We start from the raw sequence: 11512 nt of genomic DNA, 5'->3' as shown, positions 1-11512 counted from the left end.
TTCACGTGTTTTTTTAAAAAAAGAAATGAAGAGAAATTAATGGAAAGAAAATATACATGTCTTTCCTTCATTTCAAATCATTTCAAATAGGAGAGAATTGAAAACAAATGAATTTTTAACAAATAAAATCAATACTCTTTGATCTTTATATTTTATTTTTAAACTTGAAAACATGGTAGTTAATTAATTAATTAATAACAAGAAGATAGGTTAATCTGATTCTTAGAACACTTTAAATAACCTAACATATGTGATACGTCCATATTCTATCAACATTCCACAAATTTGATAACATAAAGACACATCATAAACTTTTACTTGTTCTTGCTTTTTTTATAGTCACACTAAAAGGTGCTCCACCTGTTAACAAAAAACTTTCTTTTTTAGGCTAAAGCGCCATGGAAGTCGGCAATATAAAGGGAATCCATTAAAAAAATATAATGAAAAGTTTATTAGGTGTCAATATATTTATTGGGTCAAGTTATTCTACAAAGGAAAATAAAAATGAGAATGATAAGAAGTCATAATTAATTGACATGTGTCAAATATGAATCAAAGGAAAAATGGTATAAAAGTAATATTACACATTTTCTTTCTCCAGATACAAGTCACATGCTAATTCCTTAATCATTTTTAATGTCTATAACTTTTTCATATGATATTTTTTTAAAAATAAAATTCACCATAATAACAAGCGTTTTTTATCTTTAATATGAGTATAATTGTGTTATATAAGAAAAAATAATAATTTACGTCATTGTGTCTTTTTTGCTTACCATTGTGTCTTTTTTCGTCATTGTGTCTTTCTGTTTATTATTGTGTTTTTTCGCCATTGTGTCTTTTTTTCGTAATTGTGTCTTTCAACCTAGTAACACCGTTGTGTAATAACATATATATAATGAAAAATACTAACAAATTATCTAATACATAAAACACAATGATGAATGCATATTCCACAATAACATGAAACGTAAAATACAATAATGAATACATATAATATAACAACACAATGGCTTGAAACGTAAGACACAATGGTAAATACATATAACATAATGGCCTTAAACGTAAGACACAATGGTAAATACATATAACACAATGACCTGAAACGTAAGACACAATGGTAAATACATATAACACAATGGCCTGAAATGTAAGACACAATGGTAAATACATATAACACAATGGCTTGAAACGTAAGACACAATGGAATACATATAACACAATGACCTTATACGTAAGACACAATGGTAAATACATATAACACAATGGCCTGAAACGTAATACATAATGGTAAATACATATAACACAATGACCTTAAACGTAAGATACAATGGTAAATACATATAACACATTGACCTTAAACGTAATACACAATAAACATAAAGCAAATGTTGAGCACAAAGACATAGTGACAAACGAAAGACAATGACATAATTTTTGTTTTAATTTTTATCTTTAATATGAGTATCAATTGAACAACACAATGACCAAAATATATAACACAATGCATAGAAAAACCCAATTAAAAAACACAATGGACAACTAAATAACAATACAAAAAAACCCACCAACTTTTTTTTTATTTTTATATAACAATATGATATTCATATTAAAGATTAAAAAACGCTCGTTATTATGGTAAAATTATTTCTAAAAAAACGTCGTATGAAAAAGTTATAGACGTTTTAAAATGAATGAGGATTTGACATGTGCCTTGAATGTGGAGAGAGTCATCATAAATGGGTTATTACCTTCATGCTCTTTTTATCAATTTTTATTTTTAAATTAATCTCCACCATTCAAATCTAAGATCAATAGATTAGATTTCTTCTTACTCTTCTTATTTTTGTTGTCCTTTTTATTTTAACTTTGCCCTATATTTATTTATCTTGTTTCTTTGATTCCACATTTGAAACAGGACATGGGCACTTGTTTATCACTTTATTGATCAAATATGTATGATGTGTTAAAAAGTTTCATTTTAAAAGGGGAAATTTTGTTAGGTTTTTTTTTTTTTTATTATTAAAGGGCTAAAAATTTTATTAATCCTAATAGGTAAAAAAGAAAAACCAACATTACATCACCAATGATTGAACAACCAGAAAATTGTAAGAAAGAAAATAGGTACAAATTCATCCAAAATAAAATTAGATCTATTCAACCAAGAACTGCAAATTTTTAACTAAGGCTAAGGGTAATGGGGCTTGGTTAAGCCCTAAATAAACTAATCAAAACCTGATACGTAGGCGATGACATGGCACTGGATCAAGCCCCTCAACCAAGCCCCGGAGGGTGTAGTGGTCCAGTTGATCCGGGACTTGATCCAGTTATTTGTTTATTTTATATATTAATTTTAATATTAATATTAAATTTAATATTCTTCTTAATCTTCACATATCACTCCACCAGGCGATCTTCTTCTTCACCTTCCCGGACCACCACCGATCACACCACCACACCGATCTTCTTCTTCACCTTCACCGATCACACCACCAACACCAATCCAAAAACCGCCGTCGTCGTCTCTCACCGGACCACCGATCACACCACCACCACCGATCTTCTTCTTCACCTTCACCGATCACACCACCACCACCGATCCAAAAACATACACACACTCTCTCTCTCTCTAAAACCCAATCTCACTCTCTCTCTACATCTTCATTCTTGCGCCCCGTGGTCCGGCTCGCCCCGGCCAACCGCGCCGTCGCTCACGCAAGGGTGGTAGTGGTGAGCGCGGCGGCCACGTCGTCCACGCCGGGCCAGCCGCGCCCCACTACCCTCGGTCTAATAGTTGGAAGTTCAAAAATCTTTCTTTAATGATTTTGCATCTTCCTTTTATACATTATTAATGTAGTAATAATGTTTTTAATTATTTTTTTAACTATCAGGTAATATTTTTAATTTTCAATGTAAGATATTTTTATTTATGTTACACTAGTGTTTTATATTTTTTGTTCACAAACTATTAAAATATATAGGGAATTATATTTATTTATAAAATAGAAATGATGTCAGTGAAAAACTTAAGTGAAATAGTGGAATCACACCTCCAGACGTAAGGATAAAATGATAAATAGAAACAGTATGAAAACCAGTTTGAGTCTTTTGACAGGTTTCACTTTAAACGGAAACTCGTTGTATCGTATATTAGACAAAGAGTAAAGTTAGGCGAGTAAAGTTACGCAATTAAACAAAAAAAAACACACTTTAGGATTTGATTCTAACCAACTTCACACGACTAAAATATATTGTGTACTTGTTACTTGACAAAGCATAAACAAAACAGAAAACAATCCCGTGCGTTATTCTAAGCTATAATTTAAACGTTATTCAAAACACAGATGAAAAGAAAAAAATACAAACACAAACTATAACATTATCAAACCAAAATTTATTATAACCTGGCTGCGTCTTTAACCATAACGCTAGTCAACCGGTAGCTAATGGGGCGCTTTTGTCTTTGCTGCAACAAACTGCATAAATGTAGTGATTCAGTCAATTAAACTATCAAGCAACAGCAAATGATTAGCAGTATAATTCCCTTAAATATTACTGGGATTATAAAGGGCAAAAACAACTTAGGCTGAGGGGTGTGGGGCTTCAACGGGGGCGCTAGAGCCCCTCCGCTCGCGCCCCCAGGCGCTAACACCACACCACCGGGGCGCTAACGGGGGCGCTAACGCGAAAATCCATGCAGGCGTGAGCCTGTTAGCGGGAGAAGAGAGAGAGGAGCTTGTTGAATTTTAGAAAAAGAGCCGTTAGGCTCTTATTAAATTAAAAAAAAAAAAAAATTTTCCTATATAATACCCCATTTCACCCATTTTTATACCACAACTTCAAACCTTCACCCAAAATCAATTCATCTTCTCAACTTTTTTTAAAAAAAATGGCTGGAAATTGGTACCCAAACCTTGATTCAGATTATATTGACGACGATTTATGGTCGTCACCGCACCAACCGATGTTTTATTCGGAGCCGCAAGAATCATCCGGCTTTCAACCATCCAACACACAACCGTCTCCTAACTATGTTGTTCCGGAGACACAAGAATCACACGGTGAAGCTACGGGACCAAAAAGACGCGTCCACCGGAAAAAACAACTTGCAACGGACAGGTCGGGACCGGCTTCGACTCCGAGGACGAAACGGAAAGCCACTCCGTGGTCATCGGATGAGAAGGAAGCCTTGTGTCGGGCTTGGATAGTCATTTCTGAGGATCGGCGTTGCGGTAATTGTTTTAACGTTTTTAAAAATGATTTTTAATAAAAAAGTTAAATATAAAAGTTAAATGGAAATCTAATTTATTTATTCATTTTGCAGCCGACTACCAAAAGAGCAAGATTTTTTGGACAAAGGTTAGGGAGACGTTCTACATGCTCGTTGGGAGTACAGAGCGGAACGCCGATATGATTTCGGGTCGGTGGTCCGAAATCAGAAATTTGTCGGCTTGTTTACTAATCTTTTCAACAGGAACAGCGGTCGTATGAGACCAAGTGGCAGTGATGATTTGGCGGTTTACAATTTCACGGTCGAAGAGTGGAAGCAGGAGTGTTTGCGGAGGTATGGGATGGTGAAGACGTGGGACGATTTATTGTTGTGGGAGAGGTTGAAAAGGTGTTCCAAGTGGGTTGAGCTGGTGGCGCCGGACTTTGATGCGGAAGTAAGGGCGAAACGGACTAAAACTAGTTCGTCTGGAGCGTATAGCACTTCAACCGGGTCGGATTGCCGCGTTGGATTCGACCTAAACATTGCGGAGGAGGAAACGTCTTTACCGCCGAGGAGGCGGCCATTGGGAAGGGACGCCAAGGGGAAAAAACCGGCTGAGGGGGAAGCCGTAAACATCGCCAATCTTGTTGAATCCCTCAATAAATTCAACAAAACCATGGAGGTGGTCTCTAATGACAAAAAGGAAAAAAGTCGAATGAGAGATTTGGACTTTTCTTACTAGAGACTTCAGTAACTTAAATCCGGTCGATCAAATGCTAATGGAAAAGCAAAAGGAACGTATCCGAAAGAGGTTGATCTAAGAAGACCAAGCCGAAGAATAAGAATAATGTTTTTTTAGTACTTTAATTTTTATTTTATTTTTAGATATTAATGTGTTTTTTTTATTAATGTGTGTTTTTTTTAATAATTTATGAGTTTTTTTAATAATACGTTGTTTGAATATATTTATAAAAAAATAAAAAAAAAATTCGCTGGAGCCCCTGCTGGAGCCCCTCCACACCAGGGCCAGGGGCTCCAACGGGGGCTCCAACACCCCCCTTATCCAGTTTCTCTCTCTGCCACACGTCATAATATTATTGGTTTGAGCCCCCATTAAAGCCCCCCCACCCCTCAGCCTTACTTGAACAATGACAGAAGTATCTACAAAAGTAGGAGCATCAATATTGAAAAGCAGTTTCCCAACTTCCTATTTGAAGATATAATAGCACATGGTGAAACAATAGATAAAATGGTAAATTAACTGAATTCACCTCATTTAATCGTTCAAGCTTTTGCGTTCTTAACCAATGCCAAAACTCATGTATAATCTGGAGATTTAACCAGCTTCCTATTGCTCCAAGATAAAACCATAGCATATGCCCAATTCAAATTTAACAAATTAATAACATTATATGGAGCTCAATATGTAAACATGAAAAATATTTGATTCGTTTAGCTCTAATGTAACTTCTTATTCCCTTTTGGACTTTTTTGGTGAAACCCGAAAATCATTTATTAACTGAATAGATATGCCAGCATCTTCAGGAGACACAACATCCACAACACTTTTATATACTACAACTCAACCGAAAACATATTAACCATCAATAATATGATGACAATAAAGACAACTAAGAAAAAGTTTGTTATTAACCTTCGAACTTCAAAACTGAAGCACGCGGCTAACATGTATAAAAATTGCACCAAGCATTTGAACAAAAGTCCATTATTCAATTCCTGATAAAAGGTTGATCCTTTCAAATTACCATCCCAAGATGTAGATTATCATAGTTCTGTTCCAAAAAACTCATGGACAGATTCAAGTTTGTCATCATAGTCTCTCTATATATAACACATAAATCATAGTATATGTTCAGCTCAAAATTGCACAGATCAACAGAAAAATTCGCACCATAAGCATCAAAACAATAAACAAATAGGATGACGCAATTAAAAAGTAATTTGAAGTAAACTCGAGGCTCAGGTCGGTATGACGGCTACAACATACATTGCTACGCCAAAAACCGAACATCATCATAGCCATAAACTGATATGAAGAGGTGGAATCACAATAGGTTCAGCTCCGCACCATGGCTGCAACATAAGTTGCCATGCCTATGAGCAAAACATCATCACAACTAAAAACGAACGCCATTAGATTCGTAATGAGGCAGTCTTTCTTTCTTTCATGTGGACAACCAAGCCATCTCAGTTGCCAATCCAATACAGCATAGACTCAGATACACAACATTGCCAAGCAAAAGTCAAGTTATTCAAGAAGCTACAGTTAAATGATAATAAAATTTATTCAAAAGTACAACAGACAGAGCCTAGTACAACATAAGATGCTAAAAGTACAACATTAGAAGCTGTAAAGAGTTGAATGGAGGCTCAGGAAACATCAGTCTTTGTAAAACTCAAAACAGACAAAGATGCATTTACTCTGTTTCTCTCTGATACACAAAACTCAGGTGTAAAACCATCACAGTTCAAAAACAGTAAACATATCCACCCAAATCAAAGCAGCCAAAGGTGAAAATAGTAAACCCTAAAAGTCACCAAAGAGGTATTATTGACGACTGGCCACCACTCGGCCTCCATATTGTATGGAAACCCACATCCATAGTGAGCCACCGGAAGCCGGCGATAGTCAGAATTACAAAGATAAATCACAACAGTCATATCAGAAAAGTGCGGCACAACATCAACCTCTTGCTTTCGCCGCCTAGTGTTCCAAAATGGAACCCGGCAACAAAAGTAACCAACCTCCAATCAGACATGCAGAAGAAGATTTGATGGCAAAGTCTCCCACACCGGAGACATGTGCGGCGTAACGCCACCAAGGGATTCCAAATGGCAACATTACGTTGACGGGAGGACGGTTCCGGTGAGAGACTCGTGAACGGTCGTTTTAGAAAGAGAGAACAGATTGCACTGATTGAGTTGAAACTTGGCATTAGATAGAACAGGTTTTGAACAACAGTGCTAAACACGTGCAAACATTTTAAAACCAAAAATATAAGTCATAATCATAAGCCATCAAGTAAGCAGATGCTACACCTTTAAACAATACATAGCCAAAGATACAACTAACAAAGCTAAAGGTATAATCTTTAAATCACCATGTACAACACGTATTGCACAGATTGATGAAAAGATGTTCTCTTTTAATATATATATATATATATAATAAGTTAAAATAATGAAATTCAAATAATTTAATAAAAGTTATTTAAGTGATGTTAAATAAGTGCCATTTGAACGAGGTTGGTAGAAAAGCTCCAAACTTGAACTTCTAAAACTTTTTAACTTGAGTTTTTAAAACTTAACGGGTCTAAACTAGGGATGAGATCGGGACTGTACCCGTACCTGTACCTGAAAGTACCCGTACTTAAAATCAGTAAATCTTGGTACCCGTACCCAAATTATATGGTACGTGTACGGGTACAAGTACGGGTACATGTACTTTGGGTACGGTACTTGCTTTGGTACCCTTTGTTCTTTTTAAAAAAAAAATCACAACTAAACTAGGTAACGATACGATACCGACAATCAATTATCTATAATACCAAAACCGTAATATCATAACGAGAACCATAAAACCGCAACCAAAACATAATACCAAAACTAAAAATGAAACAAATCAACCATAATAGAAAATCCATTCTCTTTTCCTTTTCTTTGTTTATTGCTTCCTTAATTTCAATAGAAAAACAAAAAAGAAAATTAATACATGTTATTTGATGATATACACAATTACAAATACATGAAATACAAAATATACGAATACACAATATATGAATACACACATATAGATTGAGAATGAAGTTATTCAAGTAATATATATTATGTTTTGAAAATCTCGCTTGAAAGCTAAGTTATGAATGCTGGAAACCTAATAAAAGTCCTTACATATTCTAAACGGGTACCAATACCCGTAATACCTGTACCTGTACCCGAAAGTACCCTTACCTATAATCAGTAAATCTAGGTACTCATACTCGTACCCAATAGACATTTACGGGTACTGGTACGGATACTGAACAGGTACGGGTATTCGGGAAAAAATGCTCATCCCTAGTCTAAACCCTTATTTTCTATAATAAATGAGGCTACGATAGCACATAAAGTATCTAATGATGGGAGAAAACGAAAATACTAAAGTGAAAAATCGCTTTTTAAAAGAAGCAACGATGTTCTGGCTAACTTCTTACGACAAGAGACTTCGGTTGCTCTCGGACCTCTTACACGCATGCGAATTATGGAGTTCTCAGTGTTCATAAGACTCTTGACTATTAGATATCAACATTGTTCGAGTTTAATATGAAGAATCACTCAGTATTTAATATTTCCGAATAATATCACTTCAACATGAACATTCTTTCAGATAATGTGTCATTCATTAATCATTGTACAAGTGAACACATGTTCAAAGCTTTGGTAAAAACCAAAACATTATAGTTCATTTCCTTTTCAATAAGTTACAATATCTAATAAAGCAAAAGTGATTTGTGTTCTAAAATGGGAAAATCTTGCCCATCATATTACCGACTCTATCTACTCTCCCAAATCATCCCTTTGTGCTTCCAACAACTTGCTCCTTTACCCATACAAAATTAGTACCATTTTGCCCTTCAACTTTGATTCCCATACTCCCAAATTAACAACTTGCAGCCAAAGTGCCACTTGATATACAACTAGATGCATTGTCTTCTAGTTGGTGCTTAAATAGTAGTACGAAGTACTCATGTACACGCGACATTGTAAGAACTTTTAATTCTGTATGGGCTTCGACGCGTACATCACAACGAGAATAGAGAATTGTGACCGAGGGGTAAAATTGTCATTTTAAAACGGATCTAAGAGTTTTTACATCTGAAAGGTCTTATGCGGGTACATAAACATATCTTGTAACGGTGATAGTTGATAATCGTTATGATACTGCGTCTGAGGGGTAAAATCGTCATTTTTAATGTAACTAAAAGGGAAATCATTTGTTTTGGGGTCACTTTGGACCTCTTGTTCTGGACTTGAGTCCGTATGTAACCTTGGAACCGAATCCGATGTTTCAAAATGCAATACATCGTTAGTACCATGATACGATGAAGGTGGATGTGCTGGTGGCATAGGGGTATAGTGGGAAATGTTTGGTTTCGTTTCGGTTTCCATATCTGACGAGTGATTATCCGTGACAATGTGTTTCTCAAGCGTCCCTTTCTTGTTGTATATCCGACATAATACCCAATCATCTAACTGCAAAACAAAAATAAATAAATAAGTTAACTTAAGATAATATCATCACTGTTTGAAAATCATTAACATAATCAGATTACGTACATACCCTTAGATTATTATTATTATTATTATTATTCCGTTTGGGTGCGGATCTATCGACATTAGCAAGACGATACTCGTGCATTATCCAATTGACTTGAGCCCCCTGGGAGCTTTTCCGGCGTAAAAGACCAAGGCCTTCTTAATGGCCAGCGCTCCGATTGGTTTATCTGCGCCGGTGGCCTTCCAATAGCCAGTTCCGGCAGCTCTGTTCGGGCGTGACCCGTTTGGATACTTGCGGTCTCTAGGCGAGAAGAAGTACCATTCCTTCTCTCCGTGCAACGCCATATCTGTTCCACATGATTATTATATTAGAAGAGCAAAATCGATAATTAATGTTTGGGGAAACTTTAATTTTATTACCAGGAAGCTGCCATGGATCAAACTTATAGAGATCGATTTCGGTGAGAATCGGAACGGAAATGGGCAGCGAGGCGCATTTGCGACAGAGGTAATGCGTAACGAGTTCGTCGTCAGTGGGATGGAATCTGAAGCCCGGCGGCAACTCTAATTCGCCACAACTCATTATTATTATTATTATTATTATTATTATTCTTACTATTACGATTAGGTTAATATAATATCTTCTTCTTCTTCTTAATTGTCAAATTCGACGGAAAAAATGCTATTTTGGTTATATATATATTTTTTTAAAAACCATAGTTAAAGTTGAAAATAGTTGGGTCAAATGATTATTTTAAGGATTTTCCCTCTAATATTGTGACATGGCAATGAATAACATATAGTTTAATGACAGAGGAGTGAGGTATTCCATTTTTCTCACTTCTTTCCAAAACAAAATCATTTTTTTCCTGATTTTTTCTTACTTATAAACAAGATGATGCCGTCCCACTTTTTCTCATATTTTTCCCTAAGACCAAAATCATTAAAAATGGAATCGTGAGAAACTTGGGAAGTTTCAGAAAGCTGGTCAAAGAGAACAAATTTCAGATCTAGGGGATGTATTTCCTGGTTAGGGCTGGCTTTCTCTGGTCCGCTCCCGTGACCCGCTCTGTATGCTCTAAGTACACAATAAAATCTGTATATGTCATTATTAATAACCAATTAACCACAGTAAATATATTATTTTACTTCTTTTTTCATTAAAAGAGTTTGCGTAGCAATAGGTGTTTTAAACATCAATTGCAAATACATTTCATTAGTTATAATTCTTTTCTTTTTTTAATTTTTAACGGCAAACATTATATCTCTATATTAACTTTTGAATTTCCAATTTACTTCTTGTTTGTAATTTAATTCAATTCCTCACATTTAAAATATTTGTACTTCTACCATGCGGGCTAGTCCCACAATGACATATAAGCTTATCGTTTTAAAATAAGAAAATCGACTTTTATGTCATCCATTGTCCATTGATTGGAGAACTCTTTTGTCTCGTAAGGGTTTCTCTTTAAATTGATAAAGAGTAGTTAAGTTAGCTAGTTCAAAAGCTATGTATCATTGATCTGAAACCAAAAGTTAATTATGGAACTTCATAAACTTAATTTATATCAACACTCTTTATGTCGGAGCATTAGAGTATTCCAGGGGTTGTATTCCCTGGTTAGGGTCGGGTTTTTCTCGTCCGCTCCCGTGACTCGCTATGTATGCTCTAACTACACAAATTTGTATATGGCATTGTTAATAACCACAATAAATATACTTTTAATTTACTAATTATAGTCCACTATTTGAGTGTAGAACAATCATCATCTAGAAGAATAAAATGCGATACTATGAGGGGCCTGTAAGAATTAATATTTTTCGTTGATCTTCTCCATAATAGTGCAATGTATAACTAGTACAATAGGAAGAGAGATTACAGGACATAACTAAGGTAATACAATCATCCTAATAAATATAAACAACCTAATAATTACAAAGATACACCAATAATAGTGACAACTAATTATTGGTTAACACTCCCCTGCAGTTTGAGCCGAAGGTTGACGAAGGCATAAACTGGAC

The 11512-nt window shown here is 35.2% G+C and overlaps 1 pseudogene across 1 annotated transcript; it reads right to left on the bottom strand.

The window, feature by feature from the left end:
* Nucleotides 1-8653: 8653 nt before the first annotated feature.
* Nucleotides 8654-10106, bottom strand: LOC143595130 (NAC transcription factor 32-like; annotated as a pseudogene). Its single transcript, XR_013146475.1, has 3 exons — nucleotides 9908-10106; nucleotides 9552-9834; nucleotides 8654-9463 (listed from the first exon to the last, which is right to left on the bottom strand). The product of XR_013146475.1 is annotated as an NAC transcription factor 32-like (transcript).
* Nucleotides 10107-11512: the final 1406 nt, after the last annotated feature.

Source organism: Bidens hawaiensis, unplaced genomic scaffold (genome assembly GCF_021521415.1).
Source record: "Bidens hawaiensis isolate Kalapana, Puna unplaced genomic scaffold, B.hawaiensis_p1.1 tig00044704_1, whole genome shotgun sequence".
NCBI classification, from domain to species: Eukaryota; Viridiplantae; Streptophyta; class Magnoliopsida; order Asterales; family Asteraceae; genus Bidens; species Bidens hawaiensis.
The sequence above is the reverse complement of the archived record's forward strand: the minus strand, read 5'-3'. Positions and strand labels throughout refer to the sequence as shown.